General features: G+C 45.5%; 1 long non-coding RNA gene across 1 annotated transcript in view; it reads right to left on the reverse strand.

Annotated features, from left to right (window-relative positions):
• Positions 1–12,931: 12,931 nt before the first annotated feature.
• Positions 12,932–21,078, reverse strand: part of LOC144824509 (uncharacterized) — a 110,993-nt gene continuing 102,846 nt past the window's right edge. The window contains exon 3 of the long non-coding RNA XR_013608989.1: positions 12,932–13,078. This is a non-coding gene — a long non-coding RNA (uncharacterized LOC144824509). The remainder of the gene's footprint in view (positions 13,079–21,078) is intronic.

Consider the following 21,078-nt stretch of genomic DNA (forward strand, 5'->3'; position numbering starts at 1 on the left):
AACCATGCCGATCTCCTGGCACAAACCCCATGAGAATAGGAATGCGCCGACAGGACAGCACCATCCGCAGCCGTGCTTATCATCTGATTCGCCACCAGACATCCTTCCGTCACGGTCTCTTCAAAGTCCTGCTGGTCTTCTTTTGGCAGCTTGGCTTTGAACCTTTCCATAGACTCCCATAAGGCTCTGTCGTACCGACCCAGAAGTGCAGCCGCACTAGAAACCTTAAGAGCCGAGCTGCAAACTTTGCGACCCCAGGAGTCTTGAGTCTTGCTGTCCTTGTCTGGGGGGACTGAAGAAGAACCTGCCACTGCGTGTGTCTTCCTCGCTGCCGCCACAATAACAGAGTCTGCTGGCGGGTCCGATCTTACAAAAACCGGGTCAGAAGAGGCCGGTTTGTATTTCTTTTGGATGCGGGCTGGCACCGCTCTGATAGCCGCCGGAGTTAGGAATACCTCCTTGACAGGATCTATAATCCCCGGGACTAATGGCAGTAAAGGACGGGTGATCGCCTTTTTGTGCAAAGTCTCAAAAATGACTGTCGTTGTAACCTGAGGGACAGACATTTCAATGTTCAGCTTCTGAGCTCCTCTTTGCAAGACATCCAGATACGTGCCAATGTCATCCACTGGGGAGGATCGGGACGTAGGACTGTCCGTCAAAGTAGGGGAGTAGTCCCTCTTGGAAGACCTGGAAGAAGAGGTAGAGGAAGTAGACGGAGTTCGTCGACGTCTACGGTGGACACTGTGCCTCCTCTCTTTTGACCGTTTCGAACGCTCTTCTCGTCTAGGAGAGCGAGACCTGACCCGCTCCTCTGGTTCTTTTCTGGGAGATCGGGTCCTTCTGGGAGATCTGGTTGGTGGTCTCACAGGAGATTTGCGCCTGGGAGGGCTATGCTTGTCGATCTCCTCCACCAGATCCTGAAGAGGAGACCTGTGCTGCGAGCTGGCGTAGTCCTGCATACGTTTTGCAGCCCCAGAATCCCTCCAATGTTCCAAAGACCTGTACCATCTAGGTGAAAGTCTGACTTTATCCGCCCAAGGGTCCGTTCGACGCTCAAGTGACTTGCGTACCGGACTTCTGGACTTCGACGATGCAGTTGAGGAGCCAGAGGACCTTGAGGTGGAATGACGGGAAGCGGACTCCGTTACCATCACCACATCTGAACATCTCGACGCCGAGCGCTCTTCCCTCGTGGTCGAGTGCTTTCGGGGAGTCGGCGGATCAAACAATCTTGTTTTTGAATGTCTATGCGAGGATGTATGGTCTCTCGACGTCGAGCGGCGATGATCGGCCGCCGACGGAGTTCCATGTCTCGACGTCGAGCGGCGAGTACCGGCCGTCGACGGAGCCCTCTCTCTCGACGTCGAACGACGATGCCCAGTCGTCGACGGAAGTCTCGACGTCGAACGACGATGTCCTGTCGTCGACGAAGCACCCTGCCTCGACGTCGAGTGACGATGTCTAATCGTCGACGGAGGTCTTTCTCTCAACGTCGAACGGTGATGATCAGCCGTCGACGGAGATTTCTGCCTCGACATCGAATGCCTGTGCGACGACGGCGGAGGGGTATTGGACACCCTCGACGCCGAGAGCTGGCGAGACACCGGCGGAGACTGCATCCTCGACGCCGATCGACTCTTCCCTGTCGACAGCGGAGGGGTCTTGGTCCTCGACGCCGAACGTCGCTTCTTCGATGACGGCGGAGGAGTCACACTTCTCGACGCCGGTCGACGTCTGGATGACGACGGCGGAGGGGTGACCTCCCTCGATGCCGGTCGTCGCCTGGTTGATGACGGCGGAGGGGTCTTGGAACTCGACGCCGACCGTCGCCCGGTTGACGGCGGCGGAGTTCCCTTCCTCGACGTCGGACGTCGCCCGGTTGACGCCGACGGAGGGGATTTCGACGATGGAACTGGATCCTTCGACGTCGTCGACGTACCTGGTCTTCTCTTCGACGGCGAGCCCGCCGTCGACGGTAGTTTAGACGATAAATGATCCACCGGTGGCTCTTTTCTCAGCGCCGAGCTCGACGCTGAGGGTGAGGGACGTGAAGACTTCTTTCTGGAAGATGAATGAGTCTTCTTGGAGCCCTTCCTCACCGGAGATCTTCCTCTTGATGACCTATGAGCTAGGCCATAAATGTGAATCCTCTCCCTGTCTTTTAAAGTTCTTCCTGACAGGTGTTCACAATGAGGACAGGTGCCTGGATCATGTTCCTCAGGCAGACACAGGATACAGACGTCGTGGTTGTCTGACTTGGCCTTCTTGTTGCCACAAGAAGGGCATTTGTCAAATAGTGAAGGCATTTTCAGGAGAAAATGCTCACCAAAATGACTGAAAAAGACAGTATCTTACTTGACTAGCTGTTAAATGTCGAGTAAGAACAAAAAATTGTCAAAAGTGAAGAGTTTTTCTGTCAAAAAACAGGAAAATTAGTGGAGCTGTGTAACCAGGGTCCTTCTCTGAAGGAGCCGGAAAGAACAACTGACCTAACTGTCACCCCTGAGGCATGATGGGATACTGGGGGTCATGAGTGCCTTAAAGGCACGGTGTCAGTTTATTGCTATGCAGCTACAGGTTAGCTTTTCAGTCTTTTTAGACTGTGTATTTGCAATGCAGCCTGGGAGCTTTCTATGCTTCCAGTGAGTTATAAGAATTTCTACTGCTTTCTGAGCATTAAAACAAGTTCTAAACAAACTTTTTTGTTGTTTCTCATGTTTCTAATGCTTTTTATGATTACATTTATGGTGGAAATTCTACACAGCATATTTCAGCTCTGTTTTTATTGGCTGCTATTGCATGTTATATATATATATATATGTATTTATATATATATGAGTATATATATGTGGGGCACATATAATATAGTGTTTCCGGGGTCCCGCACATGGGCGGGAATATTCTTATGCTTATGACTATTGATGAGGATCCCCTGGAAGAGAACCCGTCTTCTTTATAGACAATACCTTGCATGTTGATACGCAGGTAGTTAACACTGTATGGCTGCATTCGAGCGGCCGCTCCTATCTGCTGAGTAAGCTTAATAGTAGTACTTCCACGCAAACATAGGGTAGGCTACTTCATAGAACCCTAATGAGCTTTGTCATACTTATAGAGGCTGCTGGACGAAACATTTGCTTACCGGTTATGATCCGGGCTGCCGGCTACTCTATAAAATCCATATATGCAGAAGCTGTTGAACTATCCACTTGCTTCCCGGTCACGATCCGGACTGCGAAATATGCACGAAATCACATTATCTAATGTGGCGCATTCTCATCACGAGACAGTATAGAGAGAGCAGCCTCTCGGAGCTCAGGTGTGATAACGAACATGCAGGCTTGTAAATACGATTGCGCTCACTGAGGACACATAATAGTGGGGTAGTTCTACCATCATTATGCTCCATGATGGTATTTTAATATGGTGAGAGTGAGAGTCAGCATGATTTTATTGCCGACTATGACCCGATTGCGACTTAACTTTTGGTGTAACTACAAAGTTTACGAGCTAACAGTACACTTTTGAGTGAAGACCTAGTTCCATCTATCCTGATACACTCTACATCTGAATAATGAAGACAACGTGGCCACAATAGATACTAATTGTCCCTGACATTTTTATTCTTGCTTGTTTTCTACCAGAGCGGTGCTCTTCCTACCTGAGCCGCAGCCAGGTGAGGCGTAGCACCCCCGTCCTACCTAATAGGTAAGTGGACGACAGGCTTAATTTTGGGCCCAGTACATACTCTTGGTTACTAATGGTATAAAAATTTCTTATACTTACCATCAAATGTGATGTTATCTTTCAAATACCAATGTGTGTTTGTCTTTTTACTTGTTGTTTTGTTGTCTGACGCGTTTACTCAATCCTCCTGGACCTCACCTCTTTAAGAATTTTGGAGGAATTTTGTATATCCAAGACGTCCAGGTGACACTTTTTGGATGATATTTGCACTTGTCACTTTTTCACCATTTTCCACTACAATGCAGTAGTGAAGTTTGGTCCTGAAGAAAGCAGCGGACACCTAGCGGGGTCCACACACTGCTGAAACATGTCGACCTATAACACCTAAAAAGTAGCTATTTGTTTAAACTACTATGGGGCATATTACCAACAACTAGCGATAATTATCGCTATGTTGGCTTAGCGGCAATAATTTTATCGCCGTGTTGCGGCGATTTTTATCGCTTAGGAGCCTTGCTATTATCAAGGTTTAGCTCCTAAGCGATAAAAATCGGCCGAAATGCATGAATATCGCTGTAAAGTCAGCGATATTAATGCATTACCGAGCGAATGCTCTTAGCCATGTTATCCACCTCCCATTGGATAACATGGCTAAGAACTGCTCAGGGCAGGTGTTAGCTTTTGGAGATATTCGCGCTTAGCGCGAATATCTCCAAAAGTTGATAATAGGAGATAGCGATGTTAGCGACTGTTTCCAGTCGCTAACATCTTGGCACACCCACTTTGCATGTCATTAGTGATAAATATCTCTGACCTGCAAAGCGGGGCCCAAGATGGTCGCTATCTCCTACTAGCTGTCGCTAACTGGTGTTAGCGACAGCTAGGTAATAGGGAGATCATTTTATCTCCGCTTTCTTGGCTTTTAAAGCCAAAAAAGGCGGAGATAAATCCCTTGATAATATGCCCCTATGTTCCCACACTGGTTTTAATCTCTGGAAGTACGAGAGGTATCTAATAAATACATTTCCCTCTCTACTCTCCAATTTTATGTCGTTCACTTTATTCACACACCCTATTACGCACTGCTTTACAGTTATCAGTACACAGTTACCTTTAACACACCCTCAGTTACACTGGGGCATCCGCCTAGATTTTCCACACTAAGGCCCTCATTAGGATAGCGCATCCTCCGGGCCGGCGGAAGAGTCTGCCAGCCCGGAGGATGCGGAAAAACCGCTGCGGAGCCTTCACAGACCCCCCGCCAGATTAGGATGGCTGGGGGGTCAGGAAGACCGTCCGCAGCTTTTCCGCCGCGGTCGCTTTCCGACCGCGGCGGAAAAGCTCTAACATGTGTGGCGGTGTCTATCAGACACCGCCAGGCATATTAGGATGTCAGCATTTCTATGCCTTTCCACGGCGGCATTTCCGCCGTGAAAAGGCATACGGACTTTTGTTTGGGGGCCCGTTGCGGGCCCCCAGGGGTAAAGGGGGGGTGGGGGTGCACATGGGGGGTACTTATGGTACCCCCCTGCATTTGCGTGCACGAAGCGGCAGGCACCTCGAGGTGCCTGCCGCTTTGTGCATGCAAATGCACTGCTTTCATTTTTAACCTTGCGGCGGATGCTGCTTGAAGCAGCACCCGCCGCAATGTTAAAAATACAGGATGTGATCGCCAGGGTGGCGGTCACATCCTAATTGCACAGGAGGGACCGCCGCTGCCCCTGCGGACGGTCCCTCCTACTCTGGGGTGGCGGACGGACGCAGGTCCGTCCGCCATCCTAATCGACCCCTTAGTATGGATGCAGGAATACCCTCCTTGGTGTAAGGAATCCCAAGTGATGACAAGGGCGGCACCGAACGATAACTGATGGGTACTTTTACACTCTGGAAGTATCACTTATCTTTTGACATTATGCTCTAGTTGGGATTGAGGTGGTGGTCAGACACTTTCTAACAACCTGTCCATTTAGACCCACAGTTACTTTGTGTTTTCTCATCGTGAGTGGAGTGTCATCTGTCAGTGGCGTTACTAACTTCATGTAGCAGTCTCTGATGGGGGTTTAGGTTCTTTGTTGCGGGCCATGCTTCTATCACTTGATCACTGCCCTGTATGCCCCAGTTCAGTCTGGCCAGCACGTGGTGGGGCAATGTCCCAGATCAAGTTTCAACACTAGCTGCCGCTCCCCAGCCAGCATGAGAAAGCGGTAAACCAGTCCAGGAAGGTTTTGTTTATGTTCTGATGGTCTACAGATAGCATTCTGTGGGAGTGGGGCAACTCAGAGAGCCCCCATCCCAAAGCCCAGCATCACCTCAGCCGAGCTGCTCCCACCACGGCCCCATACAAGGGACCCACCCCGCACGATCTCAACAGTGAATCAGGAGAAGCTCCTCAGATTTCCTCCCTGTTTCTTTAGCAGCGTGGCAACCCTCGGTGCCCCCAGGCCCTCTCAAGTGAGATATTCTGCCACAAATATTAGCTGGTTCAGAGACATTAAGGCTACTCTAACAGCTCTGGGGCATGGTGACCTATGGTCTGCACCGGAAACAGCTAAATTCCCTCCAAAAAAGGTTCTCAAACATAGTTACTGGGAGTGGGTGTTACATAACAGGTACTCTAAAACGAGTTCAAGTAGCCTCACAGGTCTGTTCATGGTATTTAAGGATAAGCCCAAGTTGGAAGGGTACTGGGATCTAATAACAAAACCCGCGGATCGCAAATTATTCTTCCAATTTAGATGCGGCTCGTTGCCTCTTGGGGATTTTACTAAAAAGTGGGGTACAGAAAGGTCGGGGTTCTGTCCCAAGTGTCATGGTATTGGGGAAAACCTGAGTCATTTTTTATATGACTGCCCACTTTATTCCGCCCCCAGAGCCAAATGGCTTAGGCCGGTATGCAGAAATTTGGGCACAAGATCGGCTGGGGAAGCAAATAGATTGTTAATGACCAATTTGGATCCTCTGATAGTCGTGGGTGTGGCCAAATTTTTGAGTTGGGCGTGGCTGATTAGAAGTAGGCTCATTAAAAGCAATCTAACGGGATCGTAAGGCTGTGTCTCCAGAATTGGAGTCCTGTATTTGGTTGCATTTATGCGTCTCTGTAATTATTGTATATATATATGTAAGAAGCTGATTAGTACGTTAATGATTTAATACTTGTTTTAACTGTTTTATATGTTTAAATGTATTTTATGTCTTTTATGATGAACTAATCGAATAAAGACTTCTTGAACTGAACTGAGATATACTGCCTCACTCCCATTCTGTACCCAGGATTCACCAGTTTTTCTTGCCGGCTTTAGCGCACTAATCAAGTTATTCCCTAGGGTGGGCCTAGGACTCTAGTGCGACTCTGCAGAGGAGTCAGGCCTTACTGATGCCACCATGACTGTGGCAGTACCCCTATAGCATCCACTCCTCCAATTCCCGAGATTCTGGTCATGGGAGGGTTGAGGGGGCTGAGCTACGGGGCTGCACCCTCTCCACTGCGGCCCGAATCAGGTTCTCACATGCCAGAGGGTGTGGGGTGAGACTGGTGGCTTCTTCTCTTTAGGCTGCCACGCAGCCCAGATGCTCTCTCCTCTGTGCCCCAGTGGGATGCTGCTGGTGTGGGGCATTGCCGGTCCCTGCTGATGTCGCTGCCCACTGAAGGTTGATTCCAGTTGTCAGTGGGAGAAAGGGGCCAGGTGTATGGAGACCTCATTGCCTGCAGCCCAGGAGCAAACCGCCACCTCAGGCTCGATCCCTCTGGTGACCATGGGTCTGCGGCCACAACAGTCATCCCGAGGCAGCAGCGCTTGCACACCACCAGATCATCAGTGCAATCACCTCTTCAGAGTCTCTAAGGGCTCAAATCCAACCCTCTGGGGAGGTTCACCCGTTACCACAGCCAGTCGGCCATGCCCGGTACAGCAACGTCTACCCCATGGACCGTAGTCAATGGGATAGACCGTGGTTCCTCGGCGCCTCAGCAGTGGGTCGATGCATCACACTTCAGCGTCCCCCATGACCAGGGAACACGGGGGGCTCATTGCTGTGCGGCAACTGTGGGGTTGATCAGGATTTAAAATGATTCAATATGGGCCCAGCATGGAGCACACTCAAGGAGCATCTAACTCCACCGCCATTTTGGCCATGCCCCCATGAAAAGTACACTTTGAACAAAGCAAAAACAGCAACCTGGTGAGACAATGGATGAGTTTGTCGAGAGATCTAATACGCTTATAAAGCACTGCAAGATTGTGCTACTCTCAAGCAATATCTCAGGCTTCACAGAGTACCGAGAGGACTACGCTCACAGACTTTTCCCACCTTTGAAGATTTGGACGACGACTTATTAGAAAAATGGGAAGAGGCTGGTTTCCTTTTGTATGGATCTCCTAGATAGGAGAAACATTCACAGACTCATTAAAACAGGAATGAAAAGAACATTCGTGTGTGATCTTATCCTGTGAATGACTTCAATTTGATTACTCATATCATTAATATTGTTGTGTGCGCTTGACTGGTTAGTTCATTCATCATAAGGGTTAGCCTTCTCACCCTTTGGTTTCAAAGTTTTGGGGTTTTCTTTGAACAAGCTGCACCAAACAAATCTACACTATCGTGACTACTCAACCACTACATGTTGTGCGCCATCCAATTCTGAATACTGATAACCCTTCGCGGAACTGTTCACTGCAAGATAAATGAATTTGATGATGAAGAAGAAATACTTCTTAAGAGTTATTGATTGGTTGCCTCTCCGACTCATTCCGACAACTCATGCTAAGAGAAACGCTTAGTTTGGAGAAAGCGCTCATGGCTGCAAGAGCAGACGAATGTGCCGATTGACAAGCTGCCGATATGAAAGCTGGAACAACCCTAAATGAATCAGCACTGAGCATGAAAAGTAAGCAGGAACACAAGGCACAGTCCCAACGAATGATGTCTCAGAAGAAAAAAAAATTGTGTTTCCGCTGTGGAACTAGAGATATCCTGCAATCAGACAAATTTACAAAGGATACGGAAAGGAAAACCATGTCATAATGGTTTGCAAAGCAAAAGAGAAATGGAGTGCATCATGAAGAGATAAGAAGATGGACGCCAGAAAGTTCCGGAAGCACTCTAGCCACGCCCAGATCGAGGAACTGCAACAGCGACTAAGGCAAGTGGAAACAAAACAAAGTCAATCGCTATTAAATTCATCGACCAACATTTCATTGATGTCATCATCTAGTGAAGATGAGAAAAATGGATGTGCGATGGTGATATCTGACACAGATCAACATGTGCATGTAGGATGGCCACTTTCGAGGAAAGATATACGTCTGAAAACAATCACATGAAGCAACAAAGTTCCTTTGAACATTGTCCTAAAATCACGCTCAGAGTGAATGGGTGCCCTATAACTTTCATTGTAGACAGTGGTTGGTCGATAAACATCATGCCAGCAGAAAAGTACAAAGAACTGTCTCCAATACCACGTCTCACACTGTCAAGACCAAAGGTGTATACCTGGGCAGCTTTCACACCCTTGCGTAGTAAAGGATCCTTTGTGGCAGCTATGCGTCACAAGAAAACAACAGTGCAGGTGCTGATTCAAGCCCTCCAAGGTACTTGGCAGAGTGCCTTCCTATTAAGTTTCAATACTGCTGCTGATATGGGACTGATCTTTATTAATTGCAACTTGAATGTCCATTCTGAAATAGTGAGCCAATTCCCAACATTGTTTCATGGACTTGGGAAACTCAAGACGATGAAGGTACAGCTTCATATTAACGAAAATATAAGTCCACCTTACACCCTGCCCTTTGTGCCTATCGTGCCACTCCTCATTCCACGACAGGAGGAAGCCCTGTCACCTTGCTGTTTGGGAGAGCACTTGGAACAAAGATACCATAATGGACTACCGGACGATTAATGGACCCTAACTAGATGACCTCTCACAAATACAGAATGAAGGCTTACATCGATAAGTGTCGATGAGCTCAAGACAAAGTATTTGAGAAAGGAGACCAAGCTCTTGTCAAACAAAAGCGGACAGGCCAGACAGACACTCAGTTTGATACTGAACTGCAAAGAGTTGTGGCTAGCAAAGGACATATTGTAACTGCCCAATGACCATAGCCAGAGACTCGCCACACTTTAAGCCTTTGCCTCGATATTCATCAGCTCCAGATCTTGTAAGTGCGGCAAGTCTACCTGAGTGTCCAAGTCAAGCATCCAACTCTTCTTCAGAGAGGCCAGATGAAGGCGCCCCTTACCTATATCGTTCAACTAGATCTGGAAGTCTGATGTGAGCAACTCGATGTCTCATGGAAGACTAATAATGTGCATAGGTATATACACTTGTTTGTACTTTTTATTTAACAAAGGGGGAGATGTTGTGTCCTGAGTTTACGTGTATCAGGTCTCTAGTGGTCCTTGGCAGATTTCTTAGAAGTATTACATAATTTGATGGGTGTGGTTAATAAAGTTTGTGATGCAGTGCGTTCAGTTAATGGTTGCATGCTGAAAAATAAAGACGTGCTAATAAGAGCTCTATGTGTGGTGTGGTCTGTTGCATGCTCCCGGCCTAGGGATGGCACTATACTATGGTTGGCCTATGAAGTGTGAAGTATGGACCTGGAGGCCTTTGTTGAAGACCTTCCAGCACCCCATCTAGACTCTGACTAGATTGAGATGCTGGACGGGGATATCACTGAGTGCAAGGTGGCTGCATATATCACCCAATTGAACAATGGCAAATGCCAGGCCCTAACGGTTTCCCAATGAAATATTTTGAAAGTGTCATGTCAAAAGCTGTAAACCCATGCTTTCTATGTTTAACATGGGTGAGAGATTGACACCCTGCCAGGCAACCTTCATTAAGCCATGCTTGCCCTGATCCATAAGGACAGGAAACAAACATAAGATTGTGCCACCTATAGGCCAATCTCGTTGCTTAACACCAAAACAAAAATCCTAGGCAAGATTCTGGCAAACCACCTCATACGAGTGGTTAATTCCCTTGTTCACCAGGATCAATCCGTATTTATGCGATACAGGACTATAAGGCAAAATCTGCGGAGATTGATCGGATGCTTGGCACGCAGTAGGGGACCTAGAAAGTCGGGGTCCTTCTGGTCTTGGATGCCGAAAAGGTCTTTGACTCTTTTGAGTGGCCACATAAGATGCTTAGCAAGATGGGCTTTGAACTACATTCTTTATCCTGGGCTAGCCTACTATATAAAGATCTTGTGGCAAGAGTCCAGGTTAACAGGGTCTTCTCTTTGGACTGTCCAGGGACACCCGTCAGGGCTGCCCATGATCCTTCCTAGTTTCTGCCACTGTGCATCCGAATGAACGCACAAATACAGGGCCTCCGATGTGACTCGGGATGGGAGGATGTCGCCTCACTACATGCGGATGAAATCCTTCTCTAGCTTGCTGGCCCCCCGCATTCTCTGCTGACAATTCTGCACATCCTCGAGATTTCTGGATCAATGCAGGGAGCTGCATTAACTGGCATATGTCAATGGCATTCTCTGTGGGAGTGGGAGACTCAAACTGGGCCCAAGATTGCCCCTTCCGATGGGCAGCCAGGGAGTTCCAAAGCGTAGGTATTTTTGTGACACCAGACCGGGACTTTTATCTTTAGAAAAATCTGATGAAAATCCTGGCGGTGTATCGTAGCGTTGTGGAGAGATGGAGGAAACATCCGCTATCACTCATAGGCCAAGCAGCCCTTTATAAGATGATCTTTTCACCAAACGTCATGTACATTCTACAAAATATTCCCTCCCCGGTCCTGAGTAAACTTACTTCCACAGAGTGGAATTGCCCTCTTGCTACTGACATGACGCAGATGGAGGGGGGCATTGCCCTCCCACATCTTTGGCTCCAATATTGGGCCTCACAACTGTTGACTATTAATGACGGGGCCTTTTCATCCCAATAGGAATCCTGCTTGAGGGTGGACCGCACTGCCATGGCCCCAGAGTGATACCTCTGTTCGGCAAAGATGGCTAAGGGCTACCCCTCTCCTCTTTCCAATGGAGCCGGTGGTAAACATATGGAAGAGGATGACATGTACTCTATGGTGGTGACGCACATTGACATTGGAGACCCTACTTTGGGACTCAGACCTTCTCCGTGGTCTGCACAAGATAGGTGGGCATCAAAAATGGGACCTAGTGGGTATCTCCAAACTGGGTGAAGAATGAAAGAAAGGTGCAGTGATGCCGTTTTCTGATATGCAAGCTGAATATGAATTGTCAGGGAGTCCATTTTTGAGATACCAACAGATACAATTCATATTAGGCAAACATGTGAGGCCCGTCGGGGGTAGATGGAAGAGGAGTTCCCACTGGAATACAGGGTACTTGGTGCCTCCCTAATAAAGCATGCAGTGTCCCAACTCATCTCTATGCTCATGAGTAACAGCCTGAACCTTTGAGAGAGAGATGGGAAAGAGATTTGGGTAGATTGGAAAACAATGACTGGGGGCCGTCGAATGTGTATCCCAGAGAGATCCTGATTTGGACTAGATTCCATTTGATCCAATTGAAAATTCTCCATAGGGCATACTACACTCAGATCGTCTTGTTCTGTATGAGTCGGGCCTCAGATGAACAATGTCTGAAGGGCTGTTGACTGAAGGGCACCCTGAGGCATACACTGTGGGAATGTCCGAAAATGGGGGCCTACTGGAAATGGGTGGCTGATAGAATATCAGAAGTTTTGGTCTATAAAGTGAGGCTCACACCTCAACTCTTGGTCTCACTAGGCATCTGGAGTGACCAAACCATGGACCGCTATGTCCTATTTCTTTGCAACCTGGCTGAGAAGGGTTGCTCGTAGAGATATATTGAAGCACTGGGGGGGGGGGGGGGGGGCGGGAAGTCTGCCTCCAATACTGGAGTGGGAGAAAGGCATGTATTGAGAAAGGCGACCATGCTGAAATGCGTCTGTCCATTGCGAACATTGTGTCAATAAATAGACGGTTTATTCAGCTCCCGTGATAGTGCTTCCGTTTTTCCAACCAGGATTGGGTTACATGTTGGACTATATATCTATCTAGCTATCTAGCTATCTATCTATTTATAGATAGATAGCTAGATAGATATATAGAAATATGTGTGTGTATAATATATGTAATATATATATATATATATATATATATATATATATATATATATATATATATATATATGAGAAGAACTCCGTTGTGCCCCAAATGCCGCTTCGGAACAAAAACGAAAACCGGACCCAGATGGAAAATTGCAAATTTTTTATTTATTCAATCCTTGTGCAAAAACACACGCCGCCATGACGCGTTTCGGGACCTCAGCCCCTTGATCACATGACATGGTCAGGCAATCCACCAATCAATTTAAAGTGCAAGTGCGTCATCTGCTGACCCCTCAGCCTGTGGATATAAAAAACAGACTTCAGCCTGGTTTTAGGAAGAAATGCACTGTACATTACATGTAAAATTTCAGCGCATACAAATATCACTCATAGTCCATCTGTGCTGATTAATAACATGTATAGATAAGAGTTCAAACATTTAATAAAATATATTACTTTTTCAATACGTGTTGACTCTTCAACCTCCTATCGTCCTTCGGTATGTTCCCATTAATTAAATTGATTCAAATATAAAATCAATTAAGAGAATAAATTACTATTGTATAATACATGTTAAAATCATGACCATAAAATATACATTTCATAAATTCTGTGCAAATTCGCTATGTACTGTGCAAATATTGCAAATGGGAAAAACCAAGAAGTATTTTGATGAAGAATACATGTTAAAGGACCATTGCTCAAAAAATGAAGCCCAAGTGGGCATATCAACTCCTATCACCACTGCGTCCACACTGCTGTTTCCTAAGGGACAGCTTCTGATGCACTTTAAACCCCTTCAAACTTCTTCCTTGTGTCCCAATGAATTACCATTGCTTGCCAGAAGTTAAAGGTCACACTCAACCCATCACCATAAAATGTATCTGTTAAAAAGACCATCAGATGTTCAACATTATTCCATGTGTATGTCATACACTCAAACTACATTACAGTTCAGACATTTAAGCTGATCAGCACAACCCACTCACATTACATGTTTCAGTACAGGCATGAGTGTAGGTCTTCAGTTTGGTTCAGACCATTAGGAGTCTTTGAGTTGAGCTCTAAAATGTAACGAGTCTCCAGTACTCTCAGCCGAGCCTCCCTATCGCCTCCCCTGCGAAGGGGTGGAACCATATCTATAGCATAATATTGGAGACACCCAATATCGCCACCATGGCACGAGTTTACGTGTCTAGCAACAGGGTAAGTTTCATCCCTGTTATTGGTTGCCCTTAAATGTTGTAGAATGCGCTTGTGGACCTGCAATTTCGTGCTGCCCACGTATCGCAGACCACAAGCGCATTCCAACACGTAAACTACAAAATCTGACTTGCAGGTGATTTTCTTTTTTATACTCTTCACCTCATCACTGAAAGGCGTAGTATAGGAAGTACAACTTTTCCCTATTTTACATGCCTTACAGGCAGCACATTTGATAAAGCCTTTGCTCTACCCCAGCCAATTCTCCTCAGCCACCTCAGGGCTGCTGCTCACCAACATGTCGCTCATAGATCTGGCCCGACTATATGTTAACGCTGGCTTATCAGCTAGGATCCCCCCAATCACCGGATCTCCCTTGATGACCTGCCAGTTCTTGCGCATTATGTTGTGTATCTCTTTATGCTGTCGGCTGTAAGCTATTATCAACCTAGGCTGCCCTGACTCCTTGTCTTCACGTGCTTGTGTTAATTCAACATTAGAACTTTCATCTTGCACAGTTGGTTTGTTGGCTCGTCTCATTGCTTGCTCAACCATTTCTCTAGAGTACCCTCTCTCCACAAACCTTTCCCTACTTGCACTTTGGGCTCTAGTACAGTTCTCTTCCGTACTGCAAATCCTCCTGATCCTTAGCATCTCCCCATAGGGGATGCTCCGAATCAGGTGGGCTGGGTGATGACTAGAAGCATGCAAAACCGTGTTGCCCGCTGTCTCTTTTCGATGTAGATCTGTTACTATCCTTCCGTTAGCAATGCTAACCTCCACATCCAAAAAGGTAACTTTTGTACTGCTGATCTGACCAGTGAATCTTAGGTTGAAATCGTTCTTGTTGATGTCTGAAATGAACAGGGATGCATCACCCTCTGACCCTCTCCAAATGATGAAGAGGTCGTCTATGGACCTGTACCAGGCTATGATGTTGCTAGCCCTTGTCTTTTCATAGGCCCCCCAAGGACCTGCTCCTCCCAAAGCCCCATGTGCAAGCACGCGTAGCTTGGGGAGAAGCAGGCCCCCATCGCAACTCCCCTAAGTTGTTGAAACACCTATTTTTGAAACAGGAAGAAGTTGCTTTTGAGGCAGATCTCTGTCATTTCACTGATCATGCTGTTATTTTGTAGCATACAGGCCGGTCTTCTCTTCAGATAATATTCCACCGCCCGCAAGCCATCAACATGGTTTATACTCGTGTACAAAGAAGTTACATCTAATGTCATCAGCAAGTAATCTTCCTGCCACACCACAGATCCAATTTGGTCCAAAAAGTCCCCAGTGTCTCTAATATACGAGGGCAAAGACCTCACATGTTCCTGCAAGAAATGATCTATGTAACGGGAGGTATTTTCAAATGTACCTTGACGGGCTGAAATTATAGGCCTACCCGGTGGATTTGATAAGTTCTTGTGGACCTTTGGAATCATATAAAAGACAGGGATTACTGGATAATTTGTCTTTAAGAACTTCTGCTCATCCCCACTCAGCAACCCCATGCTTTTCCAAGAGTACAATCTGGTGTGGAAAGCGTCCCAGGCCGCTCTAGCTGTTTTCCAATCACTCCTACAATAACCGTTCCTGTCATTGAGTTGATGTAGAGCTTCCTCCATGTAAATTTTTTGGGGCCATAGGACAATGTTGCCCCCCTTATCTGACTGCTTGACAATTACATTGCTGTCTCCCTGTAACTTTTTCATCAGGCTGCCATAAGCACTGTTGCATTTTCTACTCCTGGCATCCTTAGCCAAGGACACCTGATGCAGTTTCTTCAAGTCAGATGTTACCAGATTGTTGAATACCTCTATGTTATCAAAGGTTAACACCGGGTTAAAAGTTGATTTGGCTTTAAAATCTGTTGATGCGGGGGCATTTGTTATCAGCTGTCGTTCTATAACGGTGTCATCCAAAGTTCCCCCTCTCTATTCAATTCCTCCAAAGCCCCATATAGGCCCACCTCTCCAGCCAGACAAGGGACTACATCCACCTCAGTCAAAATGCCAACCTGCGATGGTGTGCGCGCTTTAAGTTTGTTAAGTAAGAACAGCTTCTTAAGTTTCAGTTTCCTGATATATTTAAAAAAGTCCATTCTGGTGCGCGCATAGTTAAACGCACAGGGTGGGCAGTAAGTCAAACCCAGTGATAGTGTTTTGATTTCACTGGCGGTTAAATGGATATTAGACAGATTGATAATAGACATTTGGCTGCTTACTTGTGTTTTCATCGACGATTCCAACGTTTGCGACCCCGACCCCGACCCCTCTGGGGTGGCTTCCCTGTGCTGCTTTGCTGCCCGACTCCGCCTCCGCCACTTGCGCTTGAGGTTGCGCTCTTGCTTGTTCTTGTGTGAGATCTTAGGGTCTGTCTGCGGTCGTTTCGCAGGCATTTCACTTCCTGACCCAACGACCGCTTGGTAAACCCGACCGCATCACCACCATTTCTCTGTTCACTCTCCGACTCACTGCCCGGTATAGAGCTCAGATTAGAATCCGACGTTGAGGGACTATTACCAATCTGTCCACTCTGTCCGGTTCCGGTTTCTGTTGTTGGAGGTATGGCCGTACCCTCAGGTTGATCGTATTTCCTAGAAAACGTGAATATACGACCATTCTGGTAATCAAGTTTGTCCCTCTGGAATTTAAAAGTTTTTCTTTTCTTGATTACATCCTCCTCTTTGGCGAGCCTCTGTAGCATTGCATGACGGAGTCTCTGTTCTTGTTCCATATCGTATAACAACTGCGGGGCCAGTGAACCACTGGTCCCATCCTTGTGTGCACGCTGTTATTCCTCCCTATGAAGAGAGGATTCACTCATAGTTTTAAATGTTCAAATCTTTATTTTTTTTGTTCTAGAATTCTTTTGCAAAAGTTCATGAAATCATATTTTTGATCATCATTTTTTGATCCAATTTCAACATATCATGGTCCTTTGTGTGGATCCAATGCATTTCGGGCCCTTATTTCGTCCCTTCATCAGGGAAAGGACACTATATAAAACATAAATGAAACAACCTATCAGTGCTGTGAACAAGTGTAAACTCGGAAATATGTGCAAGTGATTATAACAAAGTACGTGGTATCACTGGGTGTGAAGTTAGTTTGTCACCTTTAAAAAAATCTTCATGCCCGTGTGTCAATCGAAATAAATAAAACATTTCTCACGTGTCACGTTATTTCTGTTCGGCGTGGTTCAACTCTGGGGAATTAAAGAAGTTGGAAAAATGTGTTGAAAACGATACCGCGTAATGAGTAAACCTTGAAAGACTAAAAGGCCGATGCCTTAGTCGAACAAAGGTTCATGAACTAACCTGAGTTCCTACTGGATTCAATTCTGTTGTCCTCGGTTCACGTACGCCGGTCGATGCGGAAATGCCGCTGACCGCGTCTGATTGATTTTTTCACCTTGTGCAACCCACTTTCTTAGTCATTGCGACCCCTTAGGAATACCAATTCATCTCTCGTTTTTTAATACCCCCTGGTCACCGCACTCCGGGAATTCCCCAGTCTATTTTCTCTTTCCATTAATCACGTGAGCGACACTTACTAACAGCATCAGACGCGGTCAGCGGCATTTCCGCATCGACCGGCGTACGTGAACCGAGGACAACAGAATTGAATCCAGTAGAAACTCAGGTTAGTTCATGAACCTTTGTTCGACTAAGGCATCGGCCTTTTAGTCTTTCAAGGTTTACTCATTGCGCGGTATCGTTTTCAACACATTTTTCCAACTCCTTTAATTCCCCAGAGTTGAACCACGCCGAACAGAAATAACGTGACACGTGAGAAATGTTTTATTTATTTCGATTGACACACGGGCATGAAGATTTTTTTAAAGGTGACAAACTAACTTCACACCCAGTGATACCACGTACTTTGTTATATTCACTTGCACATATTTCCGAGTTTACACTTGTTCACAGCACTGATAGGTTGTTTCATTTATGTTTTATATAGTGTCCTTTCCCTGATGAAGGGCCGAAATAAGGGCCCGAAATGCATTGGATCCACACAAAGGACCGTGATATGTTGAAATTGGATCAAAAAATGATGATCAAAAATATGATTTCATGAACTTTTGCAAAAGAATTCTAGAACAAAAAAAATAAAGATTTGAACATTTAAAACTATGAGTGAATCCTCTCTTCATAGGGAGGAATAACAGTGTGCACACAAGGATGGGACCAGTGGTTCACTGGCCCCGCAGTTGTTATACAGTATAATTCACGTCGTGGGACACTGACGTTACTTATGGAGCACCTTAAATACTGAGAAACGCATAAACCATCATTCAAACTAGCTGTGCATCTGCCCGACTAACATTAGCTTGTTCCATATCGCCCATATATATATATATTTTACCTACTGGCGGTTGCCAGTAGAGAAATATAGTTAGGACCATGTTTCTATAGGAAAAGTGTTTTTGACTGGCCAATATTTTTTATGCCGTTTTCCAGAAAGTGTGCTGGTGATTCTTTTTGTCCATGCAAACTTTTGGGGTGATCTGTCAAGCGGAGATTGAGGAAAAGGGGGGGGTCAAAATAAGTGTGTTTGTCATGTTAATTTCCATAGAGTCTTTACACAAGCCGCAGCCCAAACCGCTCAACTGAATTATACCAAATTTGGCAGAAAGGTAGATTTTGTTACGCAGATCACGCTTTTATTTGGTGTAAATCCGTTCACTAATTTTCGAGATAGTAAAGAAAATCCAAATTTGCATATCTGGGAGTAGCCTAAGATCAGATCTCATGGTGAGATCTGATTGGCTGTCACCATTTCCACAAGAAAGTGATGGCAGCCATCTTGGGACCAATACCCATAACAGCACCCCAATGAAATGCATTGTAGTGAATGGCAGCGTTTGAGGGTAACAAAAAGGAGAAGGTATAAAGGGTAGTAACAGATTTTAATTACAACATAAATCACTTGGTGCTTAGGTGATTTTACACTGTGAAAAAGCCTTCTGCTGAGATTCCATGAATCATATTTGAGAGAAAACAATTTTCTCATGATTTTCCCATACAGATTATCGAAGGTGTTCCAGAAGCTAAAATGAGGACATATTTTCTGTAAATTCACACTATCGTTCTCTGCCGTGAGAATGAAGTCTGACATTTTCAGTAAAACATGTACTTCCAACAGGAGCATTCTGTCAGTAGATTCCCTTGTGTTCTACTACAACCTCCCAGAGTGTTCTAAAGAAGAGCTACAGCGCTACCAGTCTTATTTATAACAAAAGTGTGGCACACATGAAGCTATCTTGATTAAATCAAACTGGTAAAACTTAAAACATTTTATTTAGGAAGGAACAAAATAAGGGGTTTCATTTTGTTGTAGAAATTATGTTTAGCGTCTTAGAAAGAAAAAATAATTTTTGTGCATGTAAAATTTTCACCTTACTATAACGTTCCTGTAAACTTTGGGTTTTTAGTAAATCTATATAAATATATAAAACCGAATTGTGCAGTACAGTAACAAAAAACAATAAAAATATGTTTTTCTAAAAAAAAGTATGCTCTTGCATGATAAAAAAAACTCATGTAGGAAATCCAATTTTGCACTAAAAGCGCAATCTTGTATAATAAATCAAAACTTTCATTACGTTTCCCCAAAAATGTGTGCAATGATACACACACCTATAATTTGACAGATGTTCTTAATTAAGGCATCACAAGGTTTGAATAATAAAGACTATTACAACAGCAACTGGACTTTTTCCTGCAACACATATAGGAATGTCTCTTGGTGTGTTTTCTTTTGGGAATGTTTCTTCTTAGCAGGTCCAGTTATGGGCTGGTCCTGAGGGTAATTTCTTTAGAGAAATGCAGAAACTAGTAATTCTGCTCTTTCTATTACCTTCAAGGGAGTATTGGCTCTTATACAGCTGAATAGCATAGCCAACCAGTTTTGTAAGGAAAGCAGACATCTGAATGTGCTTTCCTTCAATTATGGGGGTATCCTTCTGCTGGATGACATGGTGGCTGGTTGTTTCCTTAAAATATTATTTTTTATTTATTTGTGATTTTTTCATAATCACGTGCCACTTACGGGATGTTTGAGAAGGCTTCTGAATTTGAATTTGAATTTGAATGCGGTTTTCTAAAGCGCGTAGCTACCCTAGGGCGCCCCAGCGCTGACAAACAACCTATTATTCCAGAGGGGGGGAAGGGAAGAAAAGGTCAGGCTTCTGTTTGTTAAGTGTTGGGTAGGGGTCAACAATATCTTTACAGAAAGGGGTTCAAAAACATTATGAGGATGACCAATCACAATACTTCCACACAGCTCTTTGCTGACACCTGTCGCTGCCAAAGCTTTAGGGCACCCAGGCAGCGCTGCAGCTATGGGATCAAGAATAGCAGAAAAACATGCAATTGGGTTTTGAGCATTACCATGTAAGCACTGAGAGAGCACAGCCCGTCCTCACACTGCAAAAGAGATGAAACGCATATGGTAATCAGGCATTCCCAGTGCCAGAGCATGACAGAGATTTTCTCTCAGCTCTAGGAAGGCAACCAAACAGTCGTTATCCCAAGATACTGGATCAGACATATCCCTGTGTGTCAGCCTCTGTAAAGGTTTAGCCCCTAAGGATAAGTTAGGGATCCACTGGCGACTGAACCCCACCTTTCCCAAAAACATACTGATTTCTTTCTGAGTAGTTGGTGGATTAATTTTCATAATTGCAGTAATTCTTTCTTGTGACACCTTCCTCACTCCCTTCACAATGTGATATAGGACTTCCTTTTGACAATATTGTAACTTACTTGAGGACACTTTTTCTCCATTCTCAGCCAGGTGGTTCAACAGGGCAATAGTGTTTTGTTTACAAACTTCCTGGGTATCTCCATCAATCAATCAGGGTTCTTATTGAGCGCGGCTAATCACCTGTCTCAAGCCACTGGGGGTGGGTTCTGCAGTTCAGTCGAAGTGCCAGGTCTTGAGGTCTTTCCTGAATTGAGGCACTGAGGGTGATTGCCTGAGATGTAGAAGAAGAGAGTTCCAAGTCTTTGCGGTGAAGTAGGAGAAGGAGTTTCCTCCGGCCATGGTCTTGCAGATCTGTGGCATAGTGGCCAGGGCCAGGTTTGCGCAGCGG

Source organism: Lissotriton helveticus, chromosome 3_1 (genome assembly GCF_964261635.1).
Source record: "Lissotriton helveticus chromosome 3_1, aLisHel1.1, whole genome shotgun sequence".
Taxonomy (NCBI): domain Eukaryota; kingdom Metazoa; phylum Chordata; class Amphibia; order Caudata; family Salamandridae; genus Lissotriton; species Lissotriton helveticus.